Source organism: Sinocyclocheilus grahami, unplaced genomic scaffold (assembly GCF_001515645.1).
Source record: "Sinocyclocheilus grahami isolate Dianchi unplaced genomic scaffold, SAMN03320097.WGS_v1.1 scaffold159.1, whole genome shotgun sequence".
NCBI lineage: Eukaryota > Metazoa > Chordata > Actinopteri > Cypriniformes > Cyprinidae > Sinocyclocheilus > Sinocyclocheilus grahami.
In genome coordinates this window covers 1,247,922-1,258,842 of record NW_015505338.1, presented here as the reverse complement: position 1 = coordinate 1,258,842, position 10,921 = coordinate 1,247,922, and the positions used below count along the sequence as shown (strand labels likewise).

General features: G+C 36.1%; 1 protein-coding gene across 3 annotated transcripts in view; it reads right to left on the bottom strand.

Annotated features, from left to right (window-relative positions):
- Positions 1-6,363, bottom strand: part of LOC107592828 (poly(rC)-binding protein 4-like) — a 97,647-nt gene extending 91,284 nt beyond the window's left edge. Inside the window, exons 1-2 of one of the 3 annotated variants that reach the window (XM_016282385.1) lie at positions 6,236-6,363; positions 4,514-4,614 (exon numbers count right to left, since the gene is read on the bottom strand). The gene's annotated coding sequence lies outside the window, so the exon portion shown is untranslated. Of the gene's footprint in view, positions 1-4,513; positions 4,615-4,783; positions 4,804-6,235 lie in introns of those variants that run through there. The other 2 variants (XM_016282383.1, XM_016282384.1) reach the window with 2 other exon arrangements.
- Positions 6,364-10,921: the final 4,558 nt, after the last annotated feature.

Below are 10,921 nucleotides of genomic sequence, written 5' to 3'. Positions count from 1 at the left end.
AGATAGATAGATAGATAGATAGATAGATAGATAGATAGATAGATAGATAGATAGATAGATAGATAGATAGATAGATAGACGGATAGACGGACAGACAGACAGACAGATAGACAGATGGATAGATGGATAGATGGATAGATGGACAGACGGACAGACAGACGGATAGACGGATAGACGGATAGATGGATAGATGGATAGACGGACAGATGGACGGACGGACAGACAGACAGACAGACAGACAGACAGATAGATAGATAGATAGATAGATAGATAGATAGATAGAGATGCACCAATATTAAATTTTGTCTGATACTATTAAGTCAATAATTATTTTGAATAATTCATGCTATGGTTGATAATCTATAAATAGCTGTATTTAAATGCAATATTTTGAATTTATATTATATTACGTAATATAAATCAAATCTATAAACAAAACATTAAACAAACAAAGGATGCACCAATATTTAAATTTTTGTTATGACCAATAATTCATAAATGGCTGATACAAAAATGCTATACTATTTAGTCAAAAATCAATCAATCAATCCCTTATAAACTCTTTTTTATGTTATCACCAATATTTCATAAATGGCTGATACAAAAATTCAATAATATTTTTAAATAAATAAGCAACTTTGTATGTTTTGACCAATAATTGGCTTATCATAAATTCAATACTAATTTGTCAAAAAGTATTTTACATACTAAAAGCAAAACATATAAATAAAATGAAAATTATCAGTTTTAAATGTAACAAATTAAGTCAGTGCTAGATGATCTAAACATAAAATTAGTCAGGAAGAAGGAAATGCACAATTAAATATCCAAATATTGACCAATATATAGTCAATATATTGTTTCCTTCATGATTTTGGGGGAAATAATCTTTTTGGGAGTTTGAAAACATGTGTTCACTGCGTTGTAGAGGAAAGAGCTGCAGAATCTCTCCTTTCAGGTTCCACAGACAAAAGAAAGTCACATGGGTTTATAATTTTATAAAGAGAATCTTGTGTCTTAAACTCAACTAAAAGCCCCAGTCGTAAGAGTTTTGACAGTCATGTTGCAGGCCGAGGGCCACGTTTCTTAATGCCAATGTACTTGCAAGCGGTCAATATCTTCTCCGATCTTTTTTTAAACACAGAATCCATGTACGAACAGCTCTGCCGCCTCGTGATGCACCACGCGCCGCAAAGTCGCCCGAAACAAACAAACGACAGAGACAAGGGAGAATTTGCATGAATCACATGCATGTCATGCAGACAAACTTAGCATCCTCACGCAGCGCCAAGTGAGCCTGCGCTCTTATCTTAAATGCTGGATTCCTCACAGATGCCTGCAGTGTTTTTAGGGGGTTGGGGAAGCGGGTTGTTTTGTGGGGCTAAAAATAGTGTCGTAGATCAGAATGTTGAGGAGAAAAGGGCCTCGTGCAGATTAAACCGCAGTTAATCGCCTGTCTGCGACTCCGAATGCCATTGTGCGTTAGGTGCTTCAACAAGGAGGTCTGAAGATCTTCCAAGCAAAGCCGCTCTTGGTTTCGGCTTTGTTTTGGAAGGATGTTTACACTTCATCCTCTTTTTTTCCCCTTCTTAAGTCATTCATCACTTTTTTGGCCTCCTCATTTCCTCAACCAGAGAGGCAATTTGTTTTCTTATAAACTCACTTTTGAGTTGACAAGGGGCTTAATCACAGAACCAAAACTAATGTGCTTTGGTGCAGATTTGTCAAAACTTTAATGTCAACAATTACATTGGCGCGTCTTATTTCGTAAAAAGAAATTTCATAGGAACTGAAGTTTTTTTCCAACTTATTTTGAAGGACATCTCACGGTCTTCAACAGGCGATAAGGACCAGCTACAAACACGTCACATCCCTGTACACCCTATTAATATCCAAAGTTAAAGGGGTTATATGATGTTGCTAAAAAGAACATTATTTTGTGTATTTGGTGTAATGAAATGTGTTTATGCGTTCGTTGCATCCAGTGGGGACATAATTATGGATTATAATGTCTTATACTGTCTTTTTACGCGTTGCGTTGCAGTGAGCAGAGGGCTAGAGTGAGCAGAGGCCGGGGGCTAGAGTGAGCAGAGGCCGGAGGGCTAGCGTGAGCGGAGGCGGGCGGGCTTGAGAACGGCGCAGCCGGTGAATTCGATAAAGGAGCGTCCGGACGGCTTGCGGCAACCACATGTGATGACCCCGGGCTGGACACCCCTTTATCCCTTATAAACTCTTTTTTATGTTATGACCAATATTTCATAAATGGCTGATACAAAAATTCAATAATATTTTTAAATAAATAAGCAACTTTGTATGTTTTGACCAATAATTGGCTTATCATAAATTCAATACTAATTTGTCAAAAAGTATTTTACATACTAAAAGCAAAACATATAAATAAAATGAAAATTATCAGTTTTAAATGTAACAAATTAAGTCAGTGCTAGATGATCTAAACATAAAATTAGTCAGGAAGAAGGAAATGCACAATTAAATATCCAAATATTGACCAATATATAGTCAATATAGTCAAGTTGCATCGCGCCGCGCCGCGTAAACATAAAACCATGTCTGCATTTGTGATCTGAGAAATGACAAACAACAAGCCCTACTCTACACTGCCCAAAACTCACGTTTGAATCATCAGTGGCAAATTCTTTAAATATAAAAAACGTACTTACAGTCTGTGAGACAGAACAGCCGGCATCGTGAGCGGAGGCGGGCGGGCTTGAGAACGGCGCAGCCGGTGAATTCGATAAAGGAGCGTCCGGACGGCTTGCGGCAACCACATGTGATGACCCCGGGCTGGACACCCCTTTGGTGTGGCTGACACTTAACTTCTATAAAGAATATCTCTTTGGATTTGAGACTTTAAGTCTTTACAACTTTACAGATCTTCTTTATGCACCAAGAGCTTGCAACACTCCAAAGAGAAAGGAACAATTGAAATCGCATCATATGACCCCTTTAACTTCAAAGCTAGTTTGTACGGAGAGGCAAAAGAACAGCAACAAAGATCTCTATTCAGTGATTCAGAGAAGAAGAATTAGCTGCTCACATGGCAAACAGTTTAGCAGAGAAGATGCCATGAGCACAATGAGGTTTTTATTCTACATTACAAGCTCAGCTGGTGCAGTCAAGCTTTTATTTCATTTCTAGGTGATGGAGAGCAATTTAAATCACCGATCAACTCTATTATTCCACAAATGTCATAATAATATTTAGAAATATATAATGCGGTAACAGTTATACATAACAAATGTCAGTAGATCCTTCCTTTAAATTGAAATATGATATAAACACTGCGTAATTCAATGTATCTCTTTGCAATTATTTGTGAAATGTAATAAGTAAAAGTGACTGTTTCAAAGTAAATCATACACCATTTTTTCTGTGTTATATTAAATTTAATTAAATATTAATTGTATTGAAAATGCATATATAAAAGACTGGAAATGTTTGTTACTGACTTAACGATATAGCAAGAGCTAGATGGATGGATGAATGGATGGATGGATAGATAGATAGATAGATAGATAGATAGATAGATAGATAGATAGATAGATAACTGATCAGTCTAAGTTGGAGAACTGCTGCATGTTCTCGACAACAAACAGCCAATGCACTCTCCTGGATCAGTTCAATTACAAAGATGCTCAGTCATTCAGTCACTGACCCAAGCAAATTAGAATTTGCACTAATTGTGGGGGTTCGGCTCCCGGTCAACCTAATCAATTAGAGCATCCGAAATCAAATCAGATGTCCAGAAGGAGTGATCACCCAGACCTCTGGCATCTGGCCACCAATCTATGAACTTCAATCCACACCACAAACCCCACACAGGTTTCAACTGAACCAAAAAAGGTTGATGAAGACGCTTTAACTGGAAAGAACTTTTTAGGTTTCGTATTAAACCTTTAACGAAACTAGAAACCAATACCTTGATATGTATAAACAACTTATACAAACAACCAAAACGTGGCTTCATACCCATAAAGTAGCTACTGCAAAGAACCAATGAGGAATCTTCAGTTAGAGTCTGAAGAGATTTGAATCCTAAATCACTGGCCAGGGTTGGGTTGGTTTAACTTTGCATTGGCAGATTAATCAGATTAACTAGCAATCTAAATTTACAAGTCAAATTTAGTCTCGTATTCTACACAAAATACGGACGGTAAATATTGCGCGTTATGCTAATTTAACGGCACGTTTAAACAGCTGCGTGGTAAATTGCTGCATAAAACGTTCACAAATCTGTAAACTTCGCCGTTCCTATTTATATTAGTTGTTAAACTTGTATTAGTAGTGCTGAAACGGACCGGTACGCAACGCGTAACGCTTTTATTCCCATAACAACAACAGCAGCAGCGCTTTCCTACGGGATAACAGCGCGATTCTAAACCATCTCTCACTTCTGACCGGATCAGATTAACAGCGGATGCTTTTACCAAAACATGTACAGATACGAAATGAATACAGGGAAAAGATATCCGGCATAATAATGCCGTTTTACCTGGTAATAATGAAGTTGAATGCGCTGATAACACGATGCGAATTTAGATGATACACTATATATTCCCCGCTGATGTCCACATTGTCAGTGTCAGGCGCTTACTGTAGGAGAGAATACCCCGATGTCAGAGAGAGAGAGAGTGAGAGAGAGAGAGAGAGAGAGAGAGAGAGAGAGAGAGAGAGAGAGAGAGAGAGAGGGGGTTAAAGGAGATAGGACCATCCTATCCGATTGCAAAAGACAAACGAGGATTAAAAAGAACAAATGCACAACCGTATGCCGAGAGGACAAATCGCTCTGCGTTGGTTTCTTCTTTTGAGCCATGTCCTTTCTCGATTATTTCATAAGAAATCTGGCTGACACTTTCTATTAAAATATCACGCCATAATATTTCACTGTTCTTCGCGCAAGTGGTCTAGTTATTCTGAAGTCATTTGACGGCGAATGACTGGAGAAAGATTCGATTCCACAGCGCTTGAATGAAAAAAAATAAGAAAAATATTCGATTCGATTCGATTTGATTCGACGTAGCTGGGAAATAAATCGATCTGAAAACAAAACATTCGCTTACGTTCAAAATAGATTCGATAGTAAGTAAGTGACTGGAACAAAATACTCGATTTCGTACTTGGATTCTATTTGACAGCGATCGACTGCTGAAAAATGATAAGATTTGGTTTGACTGTGATGGGCTGAAGAATGAATGAATGAATGAATGAGATTTGATTCTGCATGAACGTTGATTTGACAGTCGACATACAGTTCAAATCGATTCGTCGAAACTCCTGCGACATAAATCAAGAAAGAACAGCAACAGACAACTGTTTTTATTTTTGCTATGGCCATTTGCATTTAGACATGATTTTAGCAGTTTGTAAAACAGTCATTAACACTTCAGTAACTTAATAACTGACTCATTAACAAGCCTCAAATAAGTGTATATGGAACAAATAATATATATGGAAGTTCCAGAACACATGCCTATTTGAATGTATATTAAGCTCTTTTATAGTTAATGTTGTATAGCCTATAAAGTGCTATTGATCTACATGTATCTTCTTTTTTTTAAATTAAGGATATATGATGGTTAACTTTAGTTTTATGCTAAAACTATGATAATGAGATAGTCTCATCTCATGTTGTGATCAAGTTGATCAACTTTAAAGCTCATTTGCTTGCAGAATAGCTCTGATTTTATAGACATTATAAAATCCATTTGCACAATGAAATCCACTTGGCTACTGCGGACGGACTCATCAAACAGTCTTCAGGTGCTTGAAATCCAGACCGAAGACTTTCTGCATTATGCATTATATTGATCAACAATAAATATATGAATGAATAAATACATTGTAAACAGGGCAAACTGACATGTCCTCAGAAATACTGCCACCTAGTGGCAATATAACGTCTATATATATAGCAATTAATTACAATGTTAATACAGTGTTTATATATATAACACTGAAATGCATTATTATGATTATCAATAACTGAACAGGACGAACTATATGCAAATTCATTTCCAAATAATTTACTTAAGCTTAAAATTCAAATAAAAAACTACTGTAGATAAAACTAATGAGACTTTGTGTTAAATATATAATTTTATTTTATGCAATGTAAACTGATTTTCTAATATGAATTACTTGTCCAAACTAAAAAAACAAAAAGAAAACAAAAAAACATGAATATATATATGCAAATAAAATCAATTAGATGTACCTGTATTTTTAACTTGCTTTACTCATGTCACTTTACTGCACTTTCTCCCCACAGGTGCATATAAACAGACAGTCTCTCGCTATCTGAAGGTGTTATTGGCAGTCGTTCTTCTTCTCTGGATGTTTTAATTAATTTTCCTGCTGTAAAAAAATGATATAAAGTCAGCGGAAGCCTGAAGCTGCCTTTCTCAATATTCTGTGGTCTTGTAACGGTCAGCGCAGTGCCACACAGGGTCAGAGAAATCATTCATTTCAGCCAGTGAGAGATGATTTGAACACTAGACTTGACCTCCTGTTGATTACAAACCATCCCAGAGCTCTGCTGCTCTACATGTGCTGCTAAATTACAAAGAAATTTCTTGCAAACAGTGAATATTTGAGTAGGCCTAAATGTAGCTATACAATAATATATGTCGTTGTGGGACAGAAATTGTCCCACATAATTTATTTATAACTCAAAAAGCTAATCTGTCCTTTGGCCTGTCGTTCCATGGTTCTTTGAATTAATTACAACAGTGTAATTATCTGTGTATATTTAACTGGGCTGAAACTGATACACTAGTATTTGAGCTCATGTGGAATGAAGACAATGGTAAATGTGGTCATGTGACAGTGAAAAATGGGCACAGGTGATCGGGCATTGTATGTCGCCTATTTCCATTGTTGTAGAGCTGTTCAGTGAATTGTTAGACAAAAGAAGTATAAGTTAGACACTCACAATGAATAGCCTACATAAATACATGACTAAAATTCTTTCATCATTTATTCACACTCATGTTGTTCCAAACATGCCTTGCTTTCTTCTGCAGATTACAAACATGTTAATGAGAATGTTTGCACTGCACTTTAGCATTTTTTTAAACCACTGTATGACAAATGTAGTATATGTAGTAGACTCTAATGATCCAGCTCAACAAACAGTGACTAGTGTAGTCCGACTCCCTTAAAAGAAACAGCATATTCTTCCGAATCATAAATCGCAACCAGTGTTGTCCAATTCTACAATGACTCTACTAAAATGGATTCCTTTTAGTGAATCAAAACAAACAACCCAGCCAGTGTAATCAAACCACTTTCCAAATAAATGACTCTTATGAGCAGGATAATTTTAGTGAATCAAAAACATACTGCGCGATCCATGTAGTCCGATTCCTGAACAAATGACTCTTACAACCCAGTTCTTTTTAGTAAATCAGAAGCATAGAGTGCAATACATTTAGTTTAGGAACCAGTTCTAAAAAACATACCACGTGATTTGATGTCCAATTCTTGAAGAAAATAACTCTTAAGAACCAGCCATTTTTGGTGAATCAAAAACACACGGCACAATCCAAGAAGTCTGATTATTGAATGAATGAATGACTCTTATGAGCCGGTTCTTTTTAGTAAATCAGAAACTCAGAACAAATGACTCCTAAACAGCTCTTTTTAGTGAACCAAAAACATCACAATCTGTGTAGTCTGATTCCCAAACTAATGAGTCTTATGAAGTGGATCAAAAACATACTGTGTGATCTGTGTAGTTTAAGAACTGGTTCTTTTTAGTGAATCAAAAGCATGTGATCTATGAAGTCTAAAAAATTCTGAACAAATTACTCTGGTTTGTCAGTTGACTACTTTTATGGTGCATTTTAAAAAATCTTTATTGGTCGTCACTATATTATAGGTGCCCGTTTCCACCACAGAATAACAAATATAAAAATGGTAATTGCGACTTTATCTCAGCTCTGACTTATGAACTCAGAAGTGCAAGATATAAACTCACAATTTTGACGGATTTGCAAGAAAAAAGACTGAATTGTAAAATAAAAAAATGCAGTTACATTTAGTTTGCACAAACAAGCTTCCATATTATACAGTATGCTGCCATTGTAAAGCTGCATCAACATTCTGCTAAATGTTGTCTCCACAGAAGAAAGCCATAAAGGTTTGGAATGACATAAGAGTGAGTAAATGATGACAGAAGTTTTCTCCACACGCTTTGTGTCTGGGTGCAACAGTTTTTAATACAGTGAAAGGAAAGACTGGGGTGGGGGTCAGTAGATTATGTTTCCTGTTTTAGTATGACTGGCATCTTCTTTTTGACATGAACTTCAATTGACACGAACATTTGTCTCTGGTAAACAACTATAAATGGTTTTGACAGCTTTTCTGGAGTGATTTATTGTACCTGGCTCCGGTCACTTATAGCGCACACCTGTATTTGCTTCTCAACGCGTCAATGCCAAAATCCCAGTGCTTTAATAACGATCATAACCGCTGACTTCCCAAAATGCATCTGTTCTTTACTTTCAAGAGTATAGTAAGATATTTTGGTTTAGCTGTGTTATTAAGACTCAAACAGCACTTGAGCGAATCAAATGGAGTCAGATTTGACAGCCAGACCAACAGGTGTCTTGCGTGCGGACAGCCATGAGAAATACCTGAGATTTGCGGCGCTGATGAGCGAAGCGGAGCGAGTGTAAACGCGGCGGGGGAGCGTGTCGAGGTGTGAAAGGCTTCCAGACAGTACACAAGTGCAACATGACAGGCACGCAGTGGTCTAGAGGTATTCCAGCGACCCAGATATAGTAATGATGACAATAGGGATTGTAATTGAATTCTCGTTCGTCAATGGAGCAAGTGGCGTTGCTTTTATTGCCGACCGACTCTGTTTGACAGGGTTTGGCTCATTTTGGGTGGTGTAAAGCTGTATACTGAACTTCAAATTCAGATTTTGGTTCATTTAAAGGTTTCTTTTATAGACTCTTAAACACAGTCTTACTCAAAAGGTCTGAGGTGGAAACATATCTCTCTCTAGTGGTACTTAATGGTAATACAGTTTTTCTGTTTGCACACATTTCCATATACCTTAAAGTCAGTGGTTCCCAACCCTGGTCCTGGAGGTACCCCAACACTGGACGTTTTGCATGTCTCCTTAATCAAACACACCTGATTCAGGTCATCACAAGACCTGAAATTGGTGTGCCAGAGAAAGGAGACATGCATAATGTGCAGTGTTGTGGTGCCTCCAGGATCAGGGTTAGGGTAGTAGCCTACCATTTTATTGATTGATTGATTGATTGAAATACCGTGTGTTTAATTAGATTAGATTAGATTAGATTCAACTTTATTGTCATTGCACATGTAAGGTACAAGGCAAAGAAATGCAGTTAACATCTAACCAGAAGTGCAATAAGCAGTAAGTACAGGATATACAGTGTCTCCAATATGTTACAAATGTACAATAAATATACAGATAAGGCAGTACTATGGACATAATTTGCAGATTTTTAAATACTATCAGCATGATATACAGATAGGTGTACTATGAACATACTATACAGATGGATTATGTAATAAGTTTATGTACACTATAGGCTAAGCAGAAAAGTATGAACATATGAACATCATTTACAAATGAATATGTTAGCGATACATTAAGCTGTACAAAACACAAGTGCAATGGACATTTAAAAAAGTGCATAGAATGGATTGTACTTAAAAAAAATCATTTTAGTGATAGTTCACCCAAAAATGAAAATTCTGTCATCATTTAGGGTAGAGTAATTTTTTTTTCTGTAAAACTAAGTTTTACATAAGTATGACATAAATTATAAACCAAGTATGAAAAATGTCCAGCGTTTTCATGTACCATGTTTTCCATGTACCAAGGGTGGGATAAAATGCCCCCCAGTCAAACAAAGCAATTTGCTTTAAACATTTACAGAAAAATCAGAGTACATTAAGTTTTAGCTTAAAATAAAAAGAATATAATCAATAATTGTGGATTACAAAAAGTATAATAGCCTATTTGAAAAAAAATTGTTAGCTGATGCTAACTGGTTAGCTAACTAGCTACCTGATGCTAACTTGAAGTACATTTTTAAATATAAAGTCCAAATATTTTGATTCAACCAACTAGTTAGAATACATTTGATGGAAAAACTAAGGATTTGATGTTCAGAACAGAATAACTACAGAAATTGCCCATTGCCCCCTGGTGGCGTTTTACCCCACTGACTATGATTGAAAAAAAAAAAAAAAATGTCATTCTGAAATATAATTATTTTTATTAAATAACACATACTCCCTCTCTACAGGCCCATCTGTTCTCATATATGACCCTGGATCACAAAACCAGTCTTAAGTCGCTGGGGTATATTTGTAGCAATAGCCAACAATTAATTGTATGGGTCAAAATGATACATTTTCCTTTTATGCCAAAAATCATTAGGATATTAAGGATTTTTATAAATCAATACATCTTACATTTTAGACACAATTATTGCCACTTACCTGGTCGATTTTTCCTCCGCCATCGAAAATAGTTCCAAATGAAGCCAAAACATTTTCACGGATATTAAGCAAAGAACATGTTCCATGAAGATATTTTGTACATTTCCTACTGTAAATATATCAAAACTTCATTTTTGATTAGTAATATGCATTGCTAAGCACTTCATTTGAATAACTTTAAAGGCGATTTTCTCAATATTTACATTTTTTGCACCCTCAGATTCCAGATTTTCAGATATTGTTCTATCCTAACAAACCATACATAAATGGAAAGCTTATTTATTCAGCTTTCAGATGATGTATAAATCTCAATTTTGATACAATACAAATGTATCTAGACTTATATTGTGGTTATTTGGGGAAAAACAGGTGGGGATGGCGTTTTCCCCCACTCTACCCTAATCACCCT